At 36.7% G+C, this 19,065-nt stretch overlaps 1 protein-coding gene across 7 annotated transcripts in view; it reads left to right on the top strand.

The window, feature by feature from the left end:
- Positions 1–1,924: 1,924 nt before the first annotated feature.
- Positions 1,925–19,065, top strand: part of LOC114355543 (potassium voltage-gated channel subfamily H member 8) — an 88,821-nt gene continuing 71,680 nt past the window's right edge. For 3 of the 7 annotated variants that reach the window (XM_028308448.1, XM_028308447.1, XM_028308441.1), the window contains exons 1-2: positions 1,925–2,165; positions 3,261–3,582. The gene's annotated coding sequence lies outside the window, so the exon portion shown is untranslated. The remainder of the gene's footprint in view (positions 2,166–3,260; positions 3,583–19,065) is intronic. The other 4 variants (XM_028308446.1, XM_028308442.1, XM_028308443.1 and 1 more) reach the window with 3 other exon arrangements.

Here is a 19,065-nt window from a genome sequence, read left to right as displayed (position 1 = left end):
TGGGTCTAGACAAAGTGCAAATTATAAACGCAAACCAGTCGAAAAGTGGTCGAAAAGCCCCTTTTTTGTATGGAGTTTTGACGGATTCGATTTTCGATTCAATCAAAAAGTGCGTTTTGTCTAGGGGGGCAGAAACTGTCAATGAATAGACCCGTTTTTTTTTTTTTTTTTTTATAAAATCCGTCTTCAGGTCGCCACAGAACAAGGCCTCGCGAAATCTGTCTTGCCCATTGAGTTATAATGTACTACGTAGTAATATTACTTCAATGGTCTTGCCCACATCAAATTTAGGTCTTGCCCCGCCACTGTACGTACCTACCTACTTAATGCTACTGGATTATACGTTCATAGCTCAGAAGTTTAGTCCTTTTTCAGCAGTGTTTAGTAAGAATATTATTACAAATGGGCTTTTAAGGATTTTGTTCACATGGAATAAACGACAAAGTTCTTAGTTACTTATCCAATATGTAGTAGTAACATATATGTAGAAAACAGGAACTTAGATGCCAACGAAAGAAAATAGGCTATCAAATGTTGTTTTGGGGACTTACCTTTATAAAAATATCACATTTAAAAATTCATACCATTTGTTGTTATTTAAAAAACAATGTCAATTTTGACGATTAACTGAAAGTCTATTATCTATGAATATAGTAGCGATATATGGTATCCAGCGGCAATGGCAGTGCAAAATTTTGACAATGACTGTAGTTATCATACTTCGAGTTTGTCCATGGAGACGGCAAAAGTCCTTTAGTTGGCCATAAAGTAAACTTAACGGAAAATGTTACTTAATTGATACCGAGGCGCAACCTGGAAGCATTGCTAAGTGTGCTCCTCGTTACTGGTTCATCGTTCGTCATCGTCATTGTTCGTAAAAACCGGGTCGTGGCAGGCAAATAATAAAATTAGTCTTATGTCTTCTCCCTTATTAACTTCGATGGATAAATAGCTAAACCTCCTTGCGCGTAACTGACGTTTGTTGGAAAACCGATTTTTTCAGGCCATCGGATTTTAATTTCAAAAGTCATTGACCAATCCCAGTTCATATAATAACTATTATGACGTTTTCTATTGGCCAAAAGATTTAACTCTCTAAAAATCCGCGTGCAACCATATCCTGCTTAAATATTGTGCACTTTATTCAGCACAGATTAAACAAGCTAAATGACAAATAGAATAGATTGAAATGACAGATTGCACTTGAATTACCCTACAGAATATTCTCTGCTATTCTACCAGCGAGTAATATTATCTCGCGAACAAGTACCGTTTACTTTAGTTTATCGCTCTATTGCCCAAAATATCAGTAGCACAGTTAAGAAATACGAAAAATCTAATTTTTACAGAAAAACTCATGTTTATCAGCTAAAGTAATTCTTATTTAACCAACAGAGTAATAAGCAACTCTTTTAAAATGCAATGAGAGAACGATATTATGATGAAGTCTTAGATCTTCACTATAACAAATTGATATCTCGACGATTTGATATCGGACACAGGAAAGATATTGGATTCTTTTCTCTGAAGGGAATAGGGTTCGCCTGCTGAGCCTTTGTAGATATGTACACGTTATATCTGTGTTCGAATCTTTGTAAATTGGCTTTACTTAATGGATTCATTTTTGATTTCCATAAAAGCAAATTAACCTCAGCAGAATGATATTGAAACTGGCAATATGCGCGTGAAAAATGAGCAAACAAGAGATTGGGTCGGTTTATTTTATTGGTGAAAAGGCAGCTCGTGTGACAGGGTCGGTGGTGCTGATGCTGACTCTGGAGACGATAATGAGGATGTAAATTGGCGTTGGGCGGCGCGGGGTGGCGCCGGGTGGCGTGGTGGCGCGCCCAACCTGTGGCGTATCTGTTGCGCCGCCCGCCCGGGGAGTCCGGAGTCCGGGCGCTCAGTCTCCGCCGCGCGCCCGCAGACGCCCGTCGCGCCGCGCCATCTACCGCGGGAAACACCGACTTTTCCGCTCTAAAGCACGTGTCGTACAGCCGTTTCCTGCAAAAATCCATCTCCCCACGGATATTAATAATTCTCTGTGAATTTGTATCGTCCATCGCAAAATATAAAATCACCGTTTCGAATTTTTGGAAGCGCGAGTTTAGTATTAAATATTTACAGATCAATTAAACACTCGGATGGTGTTAATGGTAAAAAAGGTTTTCCTTTTTTTTTTAAATGAATTAACAGAGCTTTTTTTGGCTTCACCCATTATTTTTCTCGGCGGGAGGTGTATGGTTTTAATTTTTAAATTGCAATTGATAACTTTTAACCAAATGATTGACAGATTCAATAAGCGTTGATTTAAATATTTACTTAAAATTAATTACGATTTAGCTGTTAGATTTGGTTTAATTTTTGTGTCAAGTTCATTGATTTATTTTCCAGTCAATAGGTACCCAATTATACCCAGTTGAATAGCACTTCTAAAACTTTGCGTAAGCCAATATTAATACAATAAATGGCTGTATAGGGAAGAAGTTTTAGATTGCTTTTCTCTTTTGATAATAAATCAGTTATATTTTCCGTTATGAGTAGGTATCCTAGACAGAAACTTATAACTTTTGTAGTATGTACTTTAATGAAACATTTGAATATCTTTTGTTCTCCTTTGCTGCTGGGAGTGTATTCCTTTTTAAATTCGCCAGGCGAAAGCACTTCGGGGCTATTTACATGTCCACAATGGGCAACCCTTCCGCTCGGACCCGGAGGCATTATACGTCATTATGCCTTTGACTCCGAGGATACGATCGGTCCTCAGGACCACAAAAAGTCATTGTAGGTTGCGATGATTTGTTTGCTATAAAATTATCAACTTCTTATTGATAGAGTCTCTTATTTGTCGTGAAGCTTCATGAAGATACCCATTATTAGCAATGTAATCTTGACTGCAAAATACAAAATTTAATAAATGAAATAAACATTGATGGCTCTACATAGAGACAGCAGATTTTTTAATGAATCATGATATGGTTTAGGACGTTGTGAAGCATTGTAAGGTCTTACAGTAGTCGACAGTAGTAAATAGTAGAGTAGACAGAAAGAGGAATAGGTATGACTTGAGGCATAAAAACTTCAAAGCGCAGTTAAAATTACGTTATCTAATAAAATAAAACACAAAGTTAAACTTTATTAGATCATGTGATCGCTACGAGCTTAGTGAAGTTAATTGTCGTCCTTAATCATGACACGCTTTAACGACTCAATCCGAATGATTACGGTTCTTTTATCGCAAATTCCGAATAATCTCTCAGTGATATCAAGATCGATACACGCAGACCCTGAAACATTAGTATAACGTGGCCACGTTTCCAGCCATTGCTTCGCGCAAACTGAATTAATTGTTGAATAGAATCTTGAACGTTACTTACAGAGCTCGGGCGTTATTGTGTAGTTAATTGAGGACTTTTGTTTGTGACGCCGGTTTAAGCGATCGCCGAGAGAGAGAACTATAGTGAAGTGAGTGTGAATAGAGATTTGTCGGAAGAGTGCAGTGCTGTGATTTGTGACCGCGACGGAGCCATGGCCGGCTCGGGCCGCTAGATCGATCCCGCGTCACCGGCGCGGCTACCGTCCGTAAGTGCACTTTTTGTTTGCATGCATATGCGATCGTGCGCCTAACGCACCGTGAACACGATTCCCGAGCCGCGGTTTGTACTAACTGCCGGTTCCTGGAAACCTTTGGTGACAAATTGCTTTGATCTGCAGGTGCAAATTGGATGCACGTTATGGAAATTGCGTTCTCGTAACAGCGTTGTAGTAGTAAATAGTTTGATTAAAAGCCTTACCGATCCATGAGTAACGTAGTACGAGTACCAGATCTTACACGACCCATTATTATGCATTGCATATTATTATAATATAAATACTAATTATTACACATTGTACCTAGTGCCATTTATAGAAGTAACAAAAAGTTTACTAAACGTGAAGCAGATCACTGCCAGTCTTTATTGCCGGAAATTGAAGACGAACGATTTTCATTGACTTTTTCTTTTCATTCCTCCATGCTATCCTCTCCTGAAATACCTACTATTTCCGGTTGTACTACAGATACTAACAATGCTTATTTTTTTTAATTCAAAAATATTATTGTGATTTCGTTGACTTAGGTAATTCAGAAAATAAATAGGTATTCGTCAGTCTGGCTGAATTCTCCTGGAAATTAGTTTTTAAAAGCTTCATCAAAACCTATTTCAGGCACTTTGAATTTCAATCTGAAACTGAATTTTATTTTCCATACTTATTGATAGTTACCTAATAGAAAATATGTATATGTCACCGTGAAATTGTGAATTCCGTCAGATTATAATCTGACGTAGTTAAATTACAATCTAACCTAACCTAACCCACTGTTAGTTTACAATCTAACGCGTTATATTATAAACTGACAGAGTTCACAATTTCACGTTGACATATACATTAAGACGAAGATACATACCTATACCTGCCTACTTACACATTGTATTTTACAGTATCGCAGAAAGCTTGTGTGCAAAATACAAACTATCAGTTAGTAGGTACCTACTACATACTACAGTTACAGTTACTTAGCTTAATTACTTATCTATTGTAGAAAAATAATGTATTTGCTCTCGAAGGGAGTATTGTGATCATTTTCTATAGCAAAAAAGGCCTACATCACCAACCAACATCCCCATATTGTCCACTATCGAGACACGTGCGTGATATCACAAATCCATCTCGCAATGTCACATCGAATTAGTTTCGGCTGTTCCGATTGTTTGATCGTCCACTTTCGGCGTATTTATTTACACGTGGCCCGCAGGACGTGCGGCGAGGCGATGGAGCACTGCCAAGGATATTGTTTTCTGTTCCGCTTTAATCATCTGTATACGGCTATAAATTAGCAGCCCGTGTGTTTGGGTGTAGCCCGCAGCAGCAGCAGCGGTTAGCACAAAAATACTTTCACCAAAATACCGCAATCATAAACGCGCTTGCGGCGGCTAATATTTATTTACACTAGTACGCGCTCCAAAGAAATATTTACGGGACTAGAGTATAATTCGGTCGCGGCGAGTACTTGCCCTTATTGTTGCAATAGTAACAAGGAGCAGGTAGATGTCTAGTAAACTTTATCGAATACATGCGTCCAAATGATAATATGGCCTGTAACAAGCTCTCATTAAAAATATATTCTCGTGCATAATGAAGCAATTAGAATAAAATTTACATTTTTATTAACGACATGGAAATTCTTTATTTTATTTAGGCTCAACTGTACTACATAGATGTCGGTTTAACTGAACACAAATTAAGGTTTAATAATACTCGTATATGCCAGAAGGTTCTTGTTAATCATAATAATTTGACGTAGTAGCTGTACAGTGTACAGTTTCCATCGGCAAACATTTGTGTTTGACTTAGTCTTCGACTAATGGCTAGTGCATCTAGGATGCTTTCAATTATCTTCAAATTATAGCATTTACCCAGGGTGATTTGTACTACCTACTTTATGTGCTCTAGAAGGATTCAGTAGGTAGTCAAGAACTGACTAGAATGCATAGGTAAGTGAAAAAATATACCTAACAAAAAATACAATAAAACACCTAACATTGTTAAAAAATTTATAAATGTTCATGAAAACAGCATGTAATTTCTAAAGTGTGTTACATAAATAAACTTGTGTTACTTATATGTATATGATAAAATAATTTTATAGACGACAGTTGCCTTTATGAAATTGACACCTAATAGAGTGTGACGACGTGTGATTTTCGACGTTGATGTTTACATCGCCTATTAACGTAACATCAAAGAAGAATGTTAAATTAATAAAGAGCGAACGTAATTAGGTTTGTTAGAATAGCTCGCCAAATACTTTTCCCATTGTTGGTGGAACTTTTAAGTACTTAAGAGAAAACATTGAAGATTCAAAGTCTTGAATACGTACGACAATAGGTTTGGTATTTTGATTGTCTAAGTTTATTTTTTTCACTTTAACAAGAAATAACTTTGTCTGTTTTCTTTTACTTTGGGATCATTTCATATTAATTTGGGACTTTCCTTGAAGGAATATTAGCTCATAATAATAATGTTTTTTCAGGCCTAGATATGGATTGATATACGAATAAGTACGTACCTAAGAGTTGCTTCGTACGTGTCGTATTGATAAAGCCAACCCAATTAGAAATTATGTAGAGGCTTCAATAAAATGGAGATAAAGCACATTAAGTTACCTTTATTGAGCATTTACTTGATGCCCATTGAATAACACTTAAGGTGGAAAGCGTGGGCAGAGGGATAAAATAAAATGATATTGTGTAATATTCAGAACACAACATAACGTTTAAATATAAACGGGGTCAGTAATCTTTAGATGCTAATATGTAGCGCTATGTATCATATAAATAAATCTTAATTTTGATAATTAATTAGTGTCATTATTACTCTATGCATAACTGAAATAATAAATTAATATATTTGCAGACACAAAATAAAATCAAAACTGAACTACAGCTTTGTTCCACCGTTTCGCTAGTGAGGCGGATTGTACGACAGCTAAAATCATCGTCTTTTTAGCCAAAACTTAGCTTAATTTATTACATTTCAGTACCTAAAGTTTCAGGACGCGACGTCATGATACAATGTTTTGAAAAAGGACTGGTGTAAATCTCAGATTACCGGAGGTGATATTTGGCAGTTTAAAATAAGCTTTGTTGTAGAGCCGAAGATCCCTCTTATTCTTTTAAAGGAGCATTGTAATATCGTCCTATTGTAACAATGAAATTCTTTTTCCTTGCATTCAAAGTTTTTCCATTTACAATTTACATGATACTTCGTTGGGACAGTAGCAACATTCTTTATTTTTCTAAAGCTGATTTTCTTCTTATAAAGTCTCTACTTTAAAGTGTTCAAATGTTTAATTATGTATTTCATTGTAAACCATTCAATCTATACAATAAATCCGAAACATAGTTATTAATCCGAAACAGCTTTGCAAAGGTACGATTTCTAAAATCTCTGGCGTTTACAAATTTAACCCTTGTTTTCATTGAAATATGTAATATTGATATTTGGGAAGAATTTATTAACACAAAATGCGAAAATACAGGGCTTGTTTGTAACTTACCTTTCATAACATTTACCGGCATTCGAGATGTTTCAAATAGAATACATATTTATAGACCGTATTTATAGCTATTATTATTATATTATGAGGCAAAATTACTAAAATAGTATACAACAAATAAAGTTTAATCCACAACAAATAAATATCCAAGTATTTTTTGTGAGATACCAATTACATTTAAAAAATATTTTTCATGCTGTTTAAAACAGCAGAATATAATAAATTATTATACATTATGCATTAAATAGACGTTTAAAATCCTAACAATTTATGATCTATTTTACATACTTTTAATTCTATGAAAACATTGGAATTGTATTAATTTACGCAAAAGAGGAGGAGCCCAGTGCGCTGTAATGTATCCCAATCTGACCGTCCCAGACCGGACCGTAGGCTACATTGTGGTAATTTAAGCAGGAATTGCTCGGATTCGGTCTACTTGCGTTACCATACCGGTCATGTAAATCATTCCAAAGATCACTAAACTTGAATTTAGGTAACACAAAATGTAAGTACCATGTACCTTTAAATACCATAATCAAAAAAATGTTCTAGCTCTATACCTATGTATAGAAAAAAAGAAATCATAGATTAATCTTTAACATTACGAGTAAGTACGAGTATATCCTGTTATCACAATTTTGTAAAAATAAAATATGTTACATGTTACTTATCTCTTATCAATTCTGATTTAATTTATCGTCGTAAGCCACTTATTCTCGAAATCAGTTTCGTCCTTCACATTCACATTGAAGAATACCTTAACTCTTTACCGTTTTTAAACGGAATTCAATTTTGATGACCGACTTAACTTATTTGGGAATCAAAATGATGTCATATTTTATTGAGATTATTACATTATCACGCAATCACGGACATTGATTGCTCTTAAGGCGATATGAGCTCATGTGAATGAAATCATGCTGTCGGCAGTTAATAATCCTTATTCTTTGATGCTAATAAAAGAACCAAAAATAAACACTTATTCCATTTTGTAAGAGATTTATACAGAGGCTCCATATTGACTTTGTAACGGATTTCACTATTGATAATATTCACATGGAATTTACACAATTTATAGGATTGGTTTAACGAAGTTCGTGCCGTAATTTATTGGATCTGTTTTTCGCTGGATCCGGGTTTTTGTTCTGTCTGAGTACTTTTCCATTTAACATACTTATTTAAGTAGGTTATCGCATAATGAAAACGAAACAACATCAAACAACATCTAAGGTTGTTTCTGCAGATTTCTTTTCATTGTTTGATTTTATCTATGTAGTTATGCTATTATTATATTCTCCGATTTTCGACTCTATAAGTTGACATAAACTATCACCCGTACTATAAAACAACTCGATTGACACCTCATTCATCAAATCGGACCAGTTAGTGTAGGCGCTATGGTACCTACATACATTGTATACTGCTATAATCACAACCCTTCCCTTTTGACTTCGCCGTATTCAGGTAAAAACGGACCTGTAAAAGGGACTATTGAACCTGCACTTATCCAACAAAATACTATCTCCGTAGTACGATTTTTCTATAGACCGTCGAATAGCTCATACCGTTCTTTTATACCTAAGCTTCGGAAATGTAGGTAAGGTTGTAAAATGCATGCTGTATAAAAGCTCTCTTAAAATGCCCTAGCTGTGGAAATGCTTACATAAAATACAGGTATGCTCATATGCTTATGTGTGTGTATATTCATCTTGCGGAATGCTGAGTCGATCGATTACCGTGTCAAGCTTCGTATGTAGACCGATTAAAAGCTTTAGTAACTCATGTTGAGCTTAAAAGCTTACGAAGCCAGTGCAAAAATTGTTTACGGGTAACACAAAAGTATAGGGATGAAATAATACCACACGTTTTCAATTTAGGTCATTTTCCTATTACGTATAGAGAAACCTGATAAACGCCGCCAATTTTAATGGCTGTCAATTAGGGTGGTAAATGGTAATTATTCCGTAATAGAGCTAATGGTAATTAAAATATTTTAATATGGCGCACGTGATACAGCTCGGCATCATATCCCGGCATTTCCGACTTACCTACTAATTTGATAAGTGTTGATAACAAAAACCTCGACATGACAAACATGATTCAGTGGCTTATCGTTATCATCCAAGGTGTGTACGTTCTCCAAAATTGTTAAATTCTTATGTAAAAACTTAGTCATCATTCTATGAAGTACTTACCTACTATGGAATTGGAATTATGTTACATATTTAAAATATTACAAAAAGAGACCCCTATATCAGACGAAAAAATATCAGCTCTTCTATACAATTGATTGAATCGATAGCAACTTTTTACCCGACTACGCCAGAAAGAGGGTTATGTTTTTGTAAATGTATTTCGCTTTTTTGTGTGCTAAACTTCCTCTAATTCACATTCATATCGATCCTGAAGCTTTCTCTACAAGCCCTCATTACGTCGTTGTTCATTACGTCAATCTTGTCGCGTTTGCCAAAGTTCATCAAAGCATGATCACACAGTCCTTTTAAAACTTGGTTGGTTCAAGTACAATCAAATGGGAAATTGAATGTGTGTGGAAGACGCCGGCCACACATCTCGGTCTTATATCGGTATCTGCGGTAGAAATGAGGCGGCTTCGCTTGTTGCAAATCCTCGCTGAAACGGTTTGCACATTGAGTTTCAATTGAATAGAGTTAATATACATTCCCTGAAGAAATTTCCTTGAGCGGATACTCTCGTATAAGAATGACAAAAATAGAGCTTTTTCATATAAATACATATTCACAAAAAGCATAAATATGCAGACTGAACAATTTTCTCACATTCACTGGGGTAATTCTATAGGTAGAGCCTGCTGCTCAATTTTCATACGAAATATACAGAATGAAAATACTGAAAAACTGAAAAATGAATGGCAGTGCAATGCAAAAAAAAATTTTGAAATCTGGGCACCTAATCGTCGACAACATGCTGTAACGCCAGTAGTGAAATTCATATCGTTGGAATAAAATGCTTCGTTCAGTTTGGATTTCATTTTTCATGAAGCATTTTCATAAACCTTGGAATGGAATATCGTATTGTCCGAGTTTTCCACACTAGCTGCTTTTTACTTTTTTTATTCAGTCGGAAAAGGTCAAGAAGAGTGAACTGTGAGCGCGGCTGGAAGACTAATCGGTCATGCTCGGAATTTAATTAAAAGTAGTTATTGCCAGTTAAGTCTGTTCTTATCTTATGCAAGAACACCCCCGCGATTTTGCAAGTTTAATCTGGAATACGATAAACCCTCGCGTTATAACTAGATTTTAAAGCCATGAGCCGTAAACTAAACCTCGCACGAAGCGCAACTAATAATAATGCTCATTTTGAACTTTACATGCACTTCACAAGGTAGGACAACTTTGCATATAGTAACATCATTGAAATATTATTCCACGCTATAATATATTGCTAAAATATTTTAATTGGCCTCTCGACAGAATATTCTGAAAGCAACTGCTGAATAACGCGCTGTGGTGAGAGTATTGCAAATACTGACTTTATGCTTCGAAATTGCGCTTGGAATTTCGCTGTCATTTTATTTATAAGACTTGCATAAAATGATTGGAAACTCTTTCTTTATATCAGGTCCACGAATGCGATGGACAGGTACTTTAATTGATATCTCAACTGCAGGTGCATGTCACTTTAGTAAATTGAATTGCAATTTCCTAGAAGCAAGTCGATGTTTTCCTGACACAGTGATCTTGCATCGCAATAACGTGCTATTTCAATAGCAAAGATGAAGGTAACATATTAGGATCGAATTTATATTAATTTTACAAATCCCTTTGCTGACCAGACGATAAAGTATTAACAATGGTAGTACCTTCTCCTTAAAAAAATCACAATTCATAATATCTTCTTCACTTCCATAGCGTGTGATCGATAAGTAATTATTTAATAAAACATCCAGGTGGTAACTATGATATTATGACTTATTGTGTGCATCAATTGTATAATAATGATAATGAACGTAAAAATACCGATTGATCTGTTAGATCCCAATAAATGATAAAGATATCTTCCTCAATGATCTAGATATTATCACATAATACTCTATCTACGTATTGCAGTGAATGATACTAACAATATCTATCTTTTGGAATAAACATTAGGTATGATAGTATCAAGTGCATAGTAATGATAATGAAGTGAAAAATAACGACTGATCGTAGAGCTCAATATGATAAGTAGATTAAATATCTGCCTAAATGATCTAGAGATATTATCACGCAGGTGTGGTTTTGTTCCCCAGTCGAGGAAGCACATGATATCGTGCCCTGCGTGCCCAAAAAACTGCACGCAGGAAGATTTAATGAAGGCTACTGACAATGCCATTCTTGTGGCGAAGTTTTGGGCCGACGCTGTGTAGGTTTAATATTGAGCTTTTATTGATTGCAGGCTTATGTACAGGCAAATGAACAGTAACTAGTATGCACAGCATTAGAATATTAGTCCGATACAGTTTTATTGCAAAATCGGTGCAATTACAACTTATATGAATGCCATGTTGTACTTACCTATCTTGATGTGTCGTTCGACTATATGCAATGAATGTAGAACAAACTTTACTTATTCATCTGGGATCTGAAAGTATTATTTCGTGATATATTCGCTAGCTGCACTTCCATCCCTACCAAATAAAATATGTACTTTCATCTCGAGAAGAGTAACAGATAACTTCATTTGAAATCTTTGAGAACACAAGACAAAGGATTCTCATCATATATCCTTACTTGAATAATAGAGTTCTCTGGTGATTACTTATTCAGGTTAAAGTACTCAATTTTATGAAAAGAAGAATCGAATGTTACCCTTTTGCATTTTATATTTTAGGAAACAAATTGAGAGAACAAATAGCGAATTTATTTGCTACCTATAAAATATTGTAGAGCTACTGCAGTACGGGTATTACTTATACAATAATAGCTATACGAGTACATTATTCTACATTTATTTACGAGCTGCTTTAGACACTAACGTATTCATTAAACAAAATATTGGCTAGCTAGAACATAGAAAAACGTCAAGGTCTTATCTAGAATAACATCAGTGTTCATTTTCAACCGACTTCAAAAAAGGAGGAGGTTCTCAATTCGACCCGTATGTTTTTGATACCAAGGAACTACTGAAGCACGTTGTCAAACTGAAAACCTGAAATTTCTAGTTTTTTATGTAGACTCTGAAATTACCTATCTCTACCGAAAGCAGTCTCTAATATTTTGACTTGTTCAACCACTGTCAGAAAAATAATTTCCTCCTGAAGCGGGCAAACACATAAGCAATAAGCAGCGGTATTAAATGTATATTACTTTACATACACCATAAAGATTTACATTGTCGAATTTCAATTCCTCATGCTCAGTTTCTGCAAACGTTACAATGTAACGTGTAAACAAACAATCTTAAGCGTCCCGCTTACAGAATCCCAGCATCATTTGCGGAAACACTTACGCGGGTCGATAGCTGCGATATTCGTGTACATACATACGTGATGCCCGTAGCTTATTCTTGGACCGATTTTTATTGCTCCCAAAAAGTACGGCAATTAATGACGAATGAGTCAAGGCGAGCTGCATTGTGTTCCAGAGGCTGGCAGCACGCCAGTACAGGTACGTTAAGACTAATTAATAAAAATCGAAGCAAACCCCGTTCATCTGTGAAGCTCTCATACAATCGCAGCTAAAAGTAGCTTAAGTAGGTAATTGATTCTGTAAGAGCGTGTGCGACCCTTCGTCTATTTTTAGGCCACGTCGATAGGTAAGTGGGACACAAGACACACTACGATAGTTAAATAGTGACACCTTGGGAGAACATTAGAGATCCCTTAGACTATTGGTTATAAATAGACAGTTATGCATTAAAATTTAAAAAATATATATTTACAGGCGTCTACTTTTTGATAACGTAATCAATTTTTGTAGGAAACGATTGATATCATTTTAACTGTCAATTTTATTCTAGGAATGAATGCTCATCTGCCTTATTGAAAATTTTGTAATGGCAACTCATAAAAACTTCTTGCTATACTTAAGTTCTTTAAAGCTTTAAGTATAAAACTCTCCAGAAGTCACGTTTACTATCATAACTAATTTTAAAAGTGTACATTACGTATTGTTTGTGTTGGGCAACATAGTCCACCTGTTTAAAATAAATTGTATAAATAAATACTATTTGACGTTTGACGTGTGGCAAGGTTAGCCGATATCCGGACGTAATACCGGCGCGGGCGCACGAGCCCGATAGCGATCATGTTCTGTATTACAACACAGGACCTACTTGAAAGAATACTTCTATAGCAGATCGGTTCATCTTTCTCATACCAGCGTCTTAGATTTTAAGGGACAGATGATGATGATGATGATGACTTGACAATATAAAGCACTGGTTTACGTGGTATAATTTGTTAAAATTAATATTAAATAAATAATCGAATTTTCGTCTTTTCTCAGTGTAAGGTAGGTACATAATAATTTTCAGTCGCTTGCATTTTGAAACATTTATTAAGAGCGTTTACGTCTAGCGTGGCATGTCAAGTTTAGGTAATTTCGATGCTATTTTTATTCACACTAAAATAATTGNAATGCGAGGCCGCAGGCCGAGCGCCGCGTAGGGCGAAGCCCGGAGCGGCCAGCATCGCAGATCTAGCTTTTGTAGCCCGCGTAGCGGGCGACCAAAGCTAGTTACTTCTATAATGGTCCAATGAAAGTTTTTGCTAATGACGCAGTTGGCTGATTGTTTCCAAAGGTCATTAGTCCCGTTTAGGGTTGCCACGACGGAAATAATAATTTGAAGACAAGTTATTAACTATACATCCGATAAAAGAGCGATAAAAAAAAACTGGAATTGAAGTCGGAGCCAACATTCAAATTTTTTTATCGCGCTCCGCTTCTCTTTAATAATACCTACAACTAGCTGACCCAGCGAACTTAGTACTGTCGTACTTTTTGTTTCTCTTAAACAAACCATTTTCTCAACGTTACCTTCCCTGGACTACCAACAAGAAACATTTAAAAAAATACTGCATTTTTGGATGGGATTGCTAAAATTGTAACGTATCAACCCTAACAGTATTCAAAGTTATGACCCTTTATAATATGTTGTAGCTTACTTAGCTTTGGAGGGAATATAATTCTGGAGAATTCCATTCAACACATAGTTCTGAAGCGGAAATTCTACATAAGCTTTATGGAAATAGCTCTTCTGACCTCTTCCAACCCAAGTGGGGAAGATACTATCTATATACTTTTTCGTATATAAAAGAAAGTCGTGTTAGTTACACCACTTATAACTCAAGAACGGCTGAACCGATTTAGCTGAAAATTGTCAGGGAGGTAGTTTAGAGCCAGGGAAAGGACATAGGATACTTTTTATCCCGTTCGAAATAAAAAAAGTCTGCTTATTTATTGCCATTAAGGCGGAACAAAGTTCGCCGGGTCAGCTAGTAGGTTATAAACGCTAGGCTTAGACTCAGTCAGTGCTCTGTCACATCATATTATGTCCATGTCACTCCTATACCTCAGGCACTAAGTCAAAGTCAAAGTCAAAATTTCTTAATTTGTTTAGACTAATAAATAGTTATTACAAATCGTCATTTTGCTCTTAAGGAGCCTCTACATGTCTCATAATCTTTTTACCCTACCAGCGCTTCGAGACCAACATTTGGCAAGTGCTGAGAAGAAGCGCCGCAACAAACTGACTGAGTTAACTCGTTTGCGTATGGAAATAGAGTCCAAATCTTAAATGGAAAAGACGGACAGACGATCTTCCACTGGATAGTATTTCCTTGGGTTGCCTGGAAGAGGCCGCTTCCTTGCGTCGAGACCAACTAAATTCAGGCTTTCCGATTTTGTTTCTTACACCATACAAAACAAACTCGGAATTTTGTTTCTTTATGATAGTTTGTTTTGTATGGTGTACAATAACGAGTCAAAATCAAAATCAAAAATATTTATTCAGTTTAGACCACAAATGGCACTTACGAACGCCATAAAACTCAAAAACAAAGACAATCCTGAAGACATCAGTCACAACTCCCACAAAAAGATTATAAGCACTCAAAACACGTAAACGGCACTGAACAAAATGTTTACCCATTCAAAGTACAACCAAACATGAAGATAATCCGTCTCAAACAAAAACCAGTGAAATTAAAAGGATTTCATAACAAAAGTCATAAAATAGAATAATGCGTTCGCCGGTAGGCCTAAAGCCGCGGTCCAGAGTTTTGAGAAATTTGTCTCTGCCCAGAAGTTTGGACGTGTCTCCGTGGATATTACTTCGAGCGTGACCAGACACAAGCGGCAGCGGAAAATTAATGTACAAAACATCGAATAAGCATCAGGCATCTTTAAACGGATAACTGATAATATAAACTTAATTTTTTTTTTAACAAAGATTATTAGTAAATTGTATTGCACAAATTAGGTACAAATGGGCTCACCACAATAGTCAAACTGCGAGGTGATATTCGAACTCGCGTTCCTCGGATCTCGAGTTCCCCAGTCTGACCCCTTCACCATTCGGCTATCGTGGCTTCAGCCAAATGCCATCCACTGCTGGACAAAAGCCACCTCTAAAGATTTCCACAACGACCCAACCATCCAACGCTTCCAGGTACCTACTACTTCTGGCGATCTTCACCAAAACGTCGGTCCATCTAGTAGGAGGCCTGCTCACACTACATCTCCCGGTGGTCGCCATTCGAGGACTGTTCCAGCAACCATGTACGAGCTATGTGCTCCGTCCACTACCACTTAAGTTTGAATATTCTGTGGGCTGTCGGTGGTTTCGGTTTTTTTACGGATCACCTCATTCCTAATTCGATAACGCAGGGAAACTCCGAGCATTCCTCACTCCATCGCCCTTTGGGTGACCTTCAGCCTTCTTATGAGGCCCATAGTAAGTAAAACCCTGATCACACGTACCGAGTAATCGGGCGAGACAGTGCTCTCAGCCGATTACTCTGTGCGTATGAACATAGCGCCGAGTGATCGGCTGAGTGCTCGGCCGAGCAAAGCGACGGGACAGTAGCTCGACTCACGTTCTACGTACTGGGCCGAGTGTCCACCCTCCCGCTGCCCCGCACTGTCTCGCTCACTCGCTCGGCAGGTCTGAACGTGCACTGTCTCGCCACTCGCCACTCGGCCAAATGATTGACGTCACGCACGTCCACAGATTAGAGAAAAAGAAAAGTCTCAATAGAACTGAACTGACTGTGTTAATTTCAAAACACGTGTGCTAACTACTCGCTTACATCACTGTCTCGGTCGAGTAAACATTTTACTGTCTCGCCCGTTTACTCGGTACGTGTGATCAAGGCTTAAGCGATACCTAACCTAACAACTTTCTAACAATACCTAATTTGTTTTACCGTCTGTTTATCAAAAAACTCTAGCATCTTGTGAACGTGCAATATAACGTGTGTAAAATTACCCGCTATCGCTTATGTCCTCGCTGCCGCTTCTAAACAGCCGTGCCTTCACTTAGCTAAAATAAATGGATCCAAAGGTTCCTCATTTGCAAAGTTATTGCTGTTAACTTAGCAGTGCCCTTTGTTGGTTGAAACAAGGAAGTGAAGGTGGTAATTACAAGAAATTAAATGTGCCTGGAGCAGGGAGAAGTTTTTGTGCATTGTCTCTCACAAACAGATTTGAGTGTTGAAGTAAAAAGGTAATATAAGATTTTAAACTTTCACGTTCCATTTCTACTAAAATAGAGAAACACGGGTCTCAACGCGTCATTTTTTATATGAGTTACATACTACACTCAATAAGTCAATATCAAATAAATCGCACCTTCCGCGACGCGAACTTTAAAGATTTTCTTCTTTCACAATCGTGGTGCCCCAACAATATTGGTATTATTTGAAAGCCCAATAAATATCCTTAAAGAAAAACACATTTCATTTGAAAAAAGACCTCACTTTGGGCTCACCTCTGAGATCAATTACACCAATTTTTATAGTTATAAAACCAAATAATGATCTCACGTGTCCTCTTTAACAGATGGATAGCGATTAATCCAAACTTAACAGTTTTATAGCCATAGAAATCGGCTCAAACGTAACTACCTATTTTTTGAAGAAGTTTTTGGGGTAAAAACCTTTCCTTTAATGAAATGAAGTTTATAACTAGGCTTTCAAATGGAACCAATGTTGGTGGGAAGTGGGGATGCATACGTTTGAAAAGTGCGGGAGGTGCGATTTATTTGATGCCGAGTGTATTATGTACTCACGGCTTGACGTTTCGGCTGCTATGTAACTCATATAGAAAATGTCGCGTGAAGACCCGTGTTTCTCTATTTTAGTTAAAAAGTTAATGCAGATGGATTCAGCAGGGTTTGACAATTGGGTAGTACACCAAAAATAACATTTTATGACACGCAACTTCTTCAAAAATAACAATTCAGAAACATACTCGTATTTGGAAGTACCTGGATGCGGTCGCTGTGGAAATCCTTGGGGGAGGCCTTTGTAAAGTAGTGGACGTCATTTGGTTGAAACGAACGAAACATATTTGGCTCTAGGACTTATTAAGTGTTTTTGTTCATAATAATGTAATTTTTTTTTCATAACAAAGTATTGAAGTGTGTTTATATCTATCTGTAGCACAAGCTTCACGTTTGACAAGAGATATAAGCACTCTATAAAATTCCATGGATCGTTATTTAAACACACGGGACTTCTCAAAACCCCCATTATACTGAAGAAGGTCGTCCCCTCAGATTTAAGACGGAAATTTGACAATCCGGAGCATTCTGCAGTCAAAACGGCAATTTGCCTACGGAACTCTATTACCCCCCCTTCCGACTGCAGCCTAGATCTAATGAAGCTATTCATCTGCAATTCAGCAGTTCGACCTATAAATTGGACTATTCAGAACCGACTGTGGTCAACGTCTTGTGTACCTTTCAATGACGAAAATTTTGAACTAAATTTTTAGCGCTATGGCTGAGTTGCACCACCTCATTTTGACCGTAACTTTAACGATAACCGGTGTTTTTGTATGGAGTTTGACAGATTTTTGACGTTTGTCAAAGTTAAAGTAAGATGATGCAACCCAGCCTAAGAGTTGCATCTCAAAATAAACTTTAAATGTAGCTTGAACGATGTCTCTTACATCGTTTTACTAATATTTTAGCTAATCCAACAGGCAACGCTGCAAGAGTTGTGGTGGATATATGGTTTCGCAAGATTAAGCCTCTTTATCTATCTATATAAATAAAAATGAATTGCTGTTCGTTAGTCTGATTAAAACTCAAGAACGGCTGGGCCAATTGAGCTGATTTTGGTTTTAAAATGTTTGTCGTGGTCCAGGGTAGGTCGAAACGGTGAGCAAATAAGGAAAAAATGCTTATTTATTGCCTTTAAGGCGGAACAGAGTTCGCCGGGTCTACTAGTAAATAATAAATTTTAATGTAAGCATAGGTTAAGATTCGATGGGACTGACATGTTTTCGAAAAAAAGTCTCTAAATAAAAACAGCTTAACAAAATAACTTAAAGAAATCGGATTGCCTGAAGTGGGAATTGTACCCACGACCTTTCGATTGCTGGGCGACTTTTTTACCATCTGAGGTGGAATTGTGTATATCGTTATAATTTGACAGTTCATAACGTACGATTATTCTGTCAAACGCTTTGTTTAACTGACTTTATCGTACGTTAGGAACTGTCAAATGATTACGATTGCTTTACACAATTCCACCTCTGATCTAGGTACTAAGACGTTGGGTGAACCCAGTTTTTGTAACTGAGAGTGCAGTATTTTGCTAATGAAGATGTAGAAAAACCTGTGACAGTGCTAGTCTGACTCACACTCGGAGAATTCCATCTATAGATACTAATATTATAAATGCGAAAGTAACTCTGTCTGTCTGTCTGTCTCTCTTTCACGCCTACACCACTGAACCAAATTTGATGAAATTTGGCAGGGACATAGTTTAAGTC

Source organism: Ostrinia furnacalis, unplaced genomic scaffold (assembly GCF_004193835.3).
Source record: "Ostrinia furnacalis isolate ACB-3 unplaced genomic scaffold, ASM419383v2 OfSCF2419, whole genome shotgun sequence".
Taxonomy (NCBI): domain Eukaryota; kingdom Metazoa; phylum Arthropoda; class Insecta; order Lepidoptera; family Crambidae; genus Ostrinia; species Ostrinia furnacalis.
The sequence above is the reverse complement of the archived record's forward strand: the minus strand, read 5'-3'. Positions and strand labels throughout refer to the sequence as shown.